General features: G+C 43.2%; 1 protein-coding gene across 1 annotated transcript in view; it reads right to left on the bottom strand.

Moving 5' to 3' along the window:
• Positions 1-4,965: 4,965 nt before the first annotated feature.
• Positions 4,966-8,244, bottom strand: part of Hopx (HOP homeobox) — a 38,270-nt gene continuing 34,991 nt past the window's right edge. Inside the window, exon 4 of the transcript XR_607274.3 lies at positions 4,966-5,037. The gene's annotated coding sequence lies outside the window, so the exon portion shown is untranslated. The remainder of the gene's footprint in view (positions 5,038-8,244) is intronic.

Raw genomic sequence — 8,244 nt, 5'->3', positions numbered from 1 at the left:
CTACATAGCAAGTTCCAGACAAACCTAGGCTTCCTAGTGAGACCCAGTCTCAAAAAAAATATTTTTTTAATATTTTTTTGAGACAGGGTCTCCCTGTATCCCCAGCTGGCCTGGAACTCACTATGTAGACCAGGCTGACCTTGATCTCACAGAGATCCATCTGCCTCTGCCTCCTGAGTGCTGGGATTAAAGGCATGTACCACCATGCCTGGCAAAAAAATATTTTTTAAAGGTCATATTTTCCAAGGAAGGTATGCAAATGGCCAACCATCATATGAAAAGATGCTCAACATCATTAGTCATTAGAGAAATGCAATTGAAAAGCACAGCAAGTGTCACTTTATACCCATGGGGAAGGCTTTGATTTCTTTAAAATGGAGAATGTTTACAATTTTGCTTTACTTTTTAAAGTATTTTATTTTTATTTTATGTGTATTAGTGTTTTGTCTGCATGTATTTAAGTGCTCCACATTGGTGCAGAGTCCCACAGAGGCCAGATGAGGACATCAGATCCCCTGGAGCTGGAGTTACAGATAGTTACTAGTCACCATGTGGGTGCTGGGAACTGAACCCAGATCCTCTGCAAGAGCAGTCAGTGCTCTTAACCACTGAGCCATCTCTGCAGCCCCAATAATGTTTTTCTTGTAGGAATATAGAATGATGTAGCCACTGTGGAAAGTCATATGAAATTACCATATCTTCAATAAGGTCATTCTTACCTATTTTATCAGTTACTTTTCTGTTGCTGTGATAAAAAACATCATGACCAAAATGAACTTAGGGAAGAAAGTTCCCAGCAGCCCCCTCCCCCATTAAACTTGCTCTTCCTTCTCATCACTGGGCATAGGGCCACATGCCCCTCTTCATGCCTATAATTGGTAATGAATGTCAGCCCTTAGAACACACTGGTACATAGCAGGAGCTTATTAAATATTTGATAAATGGATGAAAGATGATTTGAATTGTCATGGCCAGTTAGACCAGTTACAGCCCATTCCCAGAACCCATCTTTCTGGAACACACTGTTGCTTAATGTTTGAAGAAAACTAACTGGCTTTTTCTTATCAGGAAAGAAAGGAACAGCTGTGGGCAGCCAGCCAGTGGTGTGGCACACATAGTATGGTGATGCTTCTTTTTTTAAAAAAAATTTATTTATTATTTTTATGTGTATGCGTGTATTGCCTGCATGTAGGTAAGTGCACCCATGTCCTGCAATGCCCGCCGAGGTCAGAAGAGGCTGTCGGATCCCCTGGGACTGGAGTTACGGACAGTTGTTAGCTGCCATGTGGGTGCTGGGATTCGAACGTGGGTCTTCTGCAAGAACAACCGGTGTTCTTAACTGCTGAGCCATCTCTCCAGCCCCTGGTGATGCTTCTTAAAGCAGGGAGAAAGAATAGCTCAGAAAGTAAGGGCTATTGTTTTTTAATGGTTACTTTGTAAAAAAATTTAAATAAAATTGGGCATTTGAACAAACTGTTCATGCAATAGAGAATCCCATTTGCAGACAAATTCCTATATCCTGAAGAGAAATGAAGGTGTTTTGTTGCCCTGTCTTAGACCTCCATTTCTTCAAGGCATTCTCCCAGCTCAGTCAGGGTAGACACCTTTCCTGTATATTATCAGACATGCCTTTCCTCCGCGTATTTCAGCATTTACCACAATGCCTTATACATCCTTGTTTATTCTTCAGCCCTGTGGCAGAGGCTTTCATGTGCTCACCAAACCCTGCTCCTTTTCTTCCTGTACACAGAGCCCCATTTTCCACTGCCATCTACAGGTGTGCTATGTGTCAAGGTTTTGGGCAGTCAATTTTTATTCTCTATTTGCCTAGCTCTAATCAACCACCAATCTATTCTCTTTGTAAATTTGCCATTCAGAACATTTCATTTCCTCCCTCCATCCCTCTGTCCCTCCTTCTGTCCCTCCCTTCCTCCCTCTTTCTCTCCCTCTGTTCCTCCTCCTTTCTCTTTTTTCTTTTCTTTGTTTCTTTCTTTTTTTTTCTTGACCAAGGGTCTCAGTCTGCAACCCATTTGACCTTGAACTCATGATCTTTCTACATTACCTTCCTGAGTGCCAACTTCAGGCATGAACCACAATGCCCAGCCTATTCTGGACATTTCTAATAAATGGAATAACATGGTAGGTGGTTTCGTGTGAGACCCCCCCCCCCCAGTATAATGTTTTCAAAGTTCATCTCTGTTATGCCATAGAACAGTTCTTTATTCTGAGGCTAAACATGGAAGCATATGCCTCTCAGCACTTGGGAAGCTGAGACAAGAGGATTGTGAGTTCACTGCCTGCTGAGCTGCATAGAAAGACCCTGTCTCAATTAAATTAAAAAAAAACACTAAATGAACAAATGAAATAACTACTTTTCAAAATCTTTCTTTGTATGATTAAATAATAATCAGTTGTATGGCTTTGCAATGTTCTGTCTGTTCAAGCATTCCTCTTGCTTCCACTCTGGATACTGTGAATAATGTTGCTGGGAAGGTTTGCAGCCAAGGTTTTATTTTATGAGAATGTGTATTTCCAACTCTTACAAAGATAGGTGTGGTGGTTTGAATAAGAAATGTTGAATAAGAAATGTCCTCCACAGGCTCAAGTGCTGGAGTACTTGGTCTGCAGCTGGTGGGGAGGTCATGGAATCTTTAGGAGGTGTGGCCTTGATGGGAGGGAGTGTGCCACTGGGGATGCACTTTGAGAGTTGCTAGCCTCACCCCACTTCCAGTTCTCTCTGTGCTTTTGGCAGTTGAAGATGTGAGCTCTCAGCTTCCTGCTCCAGCTGCCTGCTGCCATGCTCCCAACCGTACGCATGCTCTCTTTAGAACCCTAAGCCATTCTCTGTGCAGGGGATCCTGGATTGTGTAAGAGTGGAGAGGGCAGGCTGAGCACCAGCATGTGTGCATTCATCTCTTCTCTTGACTGTGGATATGACTGGCAGTTTCAAGTTCTTGCCTTGATTCCTGCCCACAATAATGGGCTGTTAACCTGGAATTGTGAGCCAAATAAACCCTTTCTCCCTTAAAGATGCTTTCGTCGAGGGTGTTTTTATAACAACAGGAGATTGGGGGGCGGGCTCTCTGAACTTTGCATAAACAGTAACCTGGCAAACACCATATTCTAATTCAGAGCTTGGTAGATGAACTCAGTGGAACCCCAGTTAAGTCAAGTTGGTAAGCCAATGTTTGAAATGAATGATGGAACCATTTGAGAATAAGTTTCAATTTTTGAAGAAATAGGTGAAAGAGCTAGAATGATTTGACTTGAGTCATGAATATTTCAGATGTCACTTGTCTTGATGATAATATTTTTCCTATGAAGGGAATATGTTTCCTATGCACTGTGAGATTCAAGTTCTCATGCATGTTTGCTCTGATTATTAAATGGTTGATTCAGAAGATTTTTATGTCTATTTCTCCTGCCACTTGTTGTTTTGACTGACAGATATAATTTGAAAGAAAAATATTGTATTGGTCTAGGAACCAACAGGAAATATATGGCAGATGAAATTGAAGACAATTTCAATGAATGGACTGTACAAAGATATGGAGAATATTAAGAGAAAAAAAACAAAGGATGGTGTGGTATTGGAGCTGACAACAATTACCACTTCTAGGCTTAGAATTGGCCAAAAAGGGTGATGTTGCTAGAATAAAGAAAGCCCCAAAGCTGTAGAAATGGTCTCTCAACACAGCTGTGGCCTTGGGTAAAAGAACATAGTGACTGTCAAACCATCTAGATGTACACAGCTGCGGTCAGGGACAGGGGGAACCTTGACATTCTCTGACCTCCTCTAGTGCTTCTCATTGGCCCAACTTGATGTCAGAGCGCAAAGAATCTTGGTTGAGGCAATCTCTAAATGGCACCCTCCTTGGCCACAGAATAGGGTAGAAAAGGATTGAAAGCAGATCTGGAAGGGCAAATACCCACTACAATTGAGTGCCTTGTCAATGGATTTAGAGCAGTAAGTGGGAGGGGGCCTTATCCATTCTTTGATAGCTATATACCTTAGCTTATTTCTTAGGATACAGGCTAGAATCTATAATAAAAGCTCACCAAACATTGAAACTTAACCAAAATAGGCATTTATTTCTCTGTACACATACTTTATTGCACAAAAATCTAGGGCTGGGATGTTGGCTTGATGAGGCTGTTGAGTTCCTTGGAACTGATCAGTTCTGCTGAAAAACTATTTCTAGTTTCTCCTCTTGAAATCAAAGAATTGTACATCTCTGCCCCCTTGGGGTTAGATATGGTCATGCAACAGTTACTAGACTTAGAATGGGAGGAAGAAGGAGATGAACACTGCCTCTGGAGTGGTCAATGAAGAGTCCAGTTTAATGTGTGACACAGAAGTAACTACTTGAAGCTGGTCATGGTTGCACACACCTTTAGTCCTAGCATTTGGGAGGCAGAGGCAGGCTGATCTCTGTGAGATTGAGGCCAGCCTGGTCTACATAGCAAGTGCCAGGCCAACTGGGGCTACAGAAAAAAAAAAAAAAAAAAAAAAAAAAAAAAAGTAGTTGCCAGTGTGAGGCTCTTGCTTTTCCCATCCAGTAAACTTTGGGGGAAGTACTTTAATATGGAGGAAAGCTATCCTAAAAATTGCCCAGGGCTGCAACATATCTGTGGGAGTGAGAAACATATCACTAACTGCATTTAAGTCACTAAGAATAGAAGCTTACTGTTAGTGCAGCTAACGTTAGTGTTCCCTGACTAATACAGAAGCTTTTCTGTATAGTTTTCTTTGTGGTTATCCGCCAATCCCAAGGTGTTTCTGTCACCCATATGATTTAAGATAACCCATGATGATCTAGAATGGCTGTGTTCTAGCTCAGGATGTGGGAAAGGAAAACAAGAGTACATTCTTGGCTGAGTGTGGTAGGGCACCTCTGCAATCGTAGCACTTGAGAGGTTGAGACTCCTCATGTATGAGGCCAGTCTAGGCTGCACAGTAAGAGCTTGTCTCAGATCCAGATGTGGCACGTCAGGTCTTTGGGTTCTCTGTTGCTGCATAGTGCATTATTCCAAAGCCTAGGAGATTAAAACAACAAACACTGACAATCAAACAATTGCAGGAATGACCTAGGTGAGGAGTTGCAGCTAAGAGGCTGCCATGATCTGACTGAGGCAGGAGGATATCTCTCCAATCTCATGCACATGACTGTGGGCAAGACTCAGCTCATCGACACCCCCACACCCCACCCCAGCTGCTCAACAGGGCAGTTTACTGAGCAAATAACCCCAAAGGGAGGGAGGGAGAGACAGATGCCACTGTGTCTTTTAAAATCTAGTCAAATATGACTCCTTCTACAAAATCCAATATATTTTATTTTTTTAAAGAATATTTTATTATTTTTATTTTATGTCTATGCGTGTATTGCCTGTTGTATAGGTTAGTGCACCTGTGTCGTGCAATGCCCGTGGAGGACAGAAGAGGCTGTCAGATCCCCTGGAACTGGAGCTATAGATAGTTGTTGGCTGCCATGTGGGTGCTGGGATTCGAACCCAGGTCTTCTGCAAGAACAGCCAATGTTCTTAACCCCTGAGCCATCTCTCCGGCCCAGTATTTTCTTTTTTAGTCATGCAAATGGCTATGGTTTGTCTTCTCTGAAACTTACGTGGAATTGGATTGCTACTGTGGTGGTGTTGGGAGGTAGGGTCCTTAGGAGCTGATAGGGTTAATAATAGAGATTAATACCCTTCTTGGGGGAGTGGGTTAATGCTAGAGGGATGGGATTAGTGACTCTACAGGTGGGCTTTATACGCTAGGAAACACCTGGTATTTCCCTTCTGCATGCACATACCTGGCCCTTCCTGACTCCTTCCTTGTTAAGAAGCAGCATGAGGCCCTCACCAATCTTAGATTTCCTACCTTTCAGAATCATAAGCCAAAATAAACTTCTTTCCTTTTTTCCTTTATAAGTTACTCAGCCTCAGCCATCCCATATAGCAACAGAAAACAGACTAAGACAAAGATGGCGCCGAGGACAATTTGAGAGGGATACAGCAAAGGTGTGAATGTCTGGCGTCTTAGGGCTGGCTGCAAAACCAAACAGGAGAGGGCACGAGAACACCATCCGCAGCTGGGCAGCCATCTCCTAGGCAAAGCTCAAGAAGGAGATAAGGGCCAGGAAGACAACCAGAAACCCATGGGAATCCCCCTTCTCGTTACATTCTATTTCGGAACATACTCTACACTTCTGGCTTCTGTGCCCCCCAGGATTCTTTTTCTTCTTCTAAGGGAAAATACCAAATTTCCATACAGAAAGCTTTTTAAAAACTGCTGCTCTGGAGCCCTAAGGCTGATTCACATGAACTATGAGTCAGTGCCTCACTGTTCTGAAGCACTTGGATGAGTTAGGTGAGCTGAGAGTCAAATCTAGGCTTCGTAGGCTTTTCCAAGCTTGAGTGGCAAACTCTTACAGGGAGTCACAAGGAGACGGGTCTAGAAGAGAGCAGCCCCAGGCAGCAGCCCTCTGTTTGGTACAATGGGATGGTGAGGGGAAGAAAGCAGGTCTCTACAAACCCAGTTTCCTTACTACTGTTTACAGAGAACAGCACATCACAGCGCCAGGCATCATAACACTGAACAGCTTCATTCACCTGTTTGGACAGTCTGAGCAGTAACTGCTGTCCCTACCCCACGCCCACGACACTCCCAGCACTGCCATCACAGGCAAAGAATGAAGTTTCCGTTTATTTTTATTACTGTGATGACTGCTAGTCACTTTGGCATTGTGTTTGGGCAGGGATACATTTGAAATGGTTGGTGTGATACTTTTAGATGATCCATTAGTGAACAGTTAAATACGTAGAACAGCATTCAGATGTGCAGACATCATAGGCTGAGAGTAGAAAATGGCCCCCAGAAGCCAACAAAATCATTTGTACTATATATTTGCACAGAAATATGTATGTAACCTTGTTGTTTATAAATTGTTTATCAGTGATCTTCTGTCCCTTGAATTTGCAAAAAAAAAATGAAAATGAAAATAATAGTTTTTCTCAAGTCCCTAATGTCTAGGGAAAGTCTGGTCTTCTGTCTAATCAATGACTTTCAAGGTCTATTGTCTGCTTCTCCTGGACTCTTCATGACCCTAGTGGCTGATGCTCTCCCCCTTTTCTGAACTTCTCTTTTCCTTTCTTCATCTTGCCATGGGTATGGCAGGGCTCTTTTCAGAACAAATGGCAGCTAGACACTGGGAAGGGAATTCAAGGTTCACAGAGCTAGCAAGGCACAAGAACAGCGGGAGCCAGAGCCTCCAGCGCTCTCCTAGATGCTTTCCCCTCAAGAAAAAAAAAATCTGGCAAACACTTTTGATTGGCCCAGCTTAGGTCAGGAGCCTGTTCATTGATTCTGTCCTTCGCATTATGATGGACGCTATAGCTGGATCATGTCTGTCTTGGGGTGAGGGATCTTGAGCACTGGGATAAACTGCCCAACCTAGAGCTTATGAATAGGAGTTCCTGAAATCCACTGGGGCCAAAGAGGGGCCCAGAGAAACAATTAGATGGCATCTAGCCCTCCCAACTCACTGCTTCTTCCTGGGGCAGCTGACAGGTTCCGAAGTCGGCTTTCCCTCACTGCAGACTCAGCTTTCCCTTCTTGATGTGACTAAAAAGCTTCTTACCTGAACTTCATGGAAAAAGCTCTAGCTTCCTGCTGGTTCCCCCCCATCCCATTTTCTCCCTCCTCCTCCACCTCCACTCACAGTCCCCCAGATATATCAGGATGTTTTCCTAAACAAGAGCCAAGTTTTTCCTTAGGCAGAATCTCTCCATCCATTCAGGGCAAGGGTTTAAACTGCAGCTAGCTTCTTAAATGACTTCTCTCTCTGATCCATGTACAGAAGGCTGCCCCCTCCCAAAATGGTAGACTATAGCACCAAGGTTAAAAATGAGAGGTTACCTCTGGGTGGTGGGATCCTGGGTAATTTTTATTGGTTTTGTTGGTTTTATTACATTTCTTTTCTTTTTTGCTCTCTGTTTCTACAGTTAATGAAACTGATTCAAGGCATAGGACAGTGCCTATGTGTGAACCTTGCCCCTAGGCTTCAGCACTCTGGCTTCGCTTTGAAACTTAGGTGTCAAAATAAGCCATACCCAATCTTCTCTAGTACTTTGTACAGATTGTTAATTACAAAATGATTTTTTTTTTTTGTCTTTTTGAGACAGGGTTTCCCTATAGCCCCAGCTGTCCTAGTACTCACTATGTAGACCAGGCTGGCCTTGAACTCA

The sequence above is a fragment of the Nannospalax galili genome, unplaced genomic scaffold (assembly GCF_000622305.1).
Source record: "Nannospalax galili isolate Female #2095 unplaced genomic scaffold, S.galili_v1.0 scaffold433, whole genome shotgun sequence".
NCBI classification, from domain to species: Eukaryota; Metazoa; Chordata; class Mammalia; order Rodentia; family Spalacidae; genus Nannospalax; species Nannospalax galili.
This window is presented reverse-complemented; position numbering and strand designations above follow the sequence as displayed.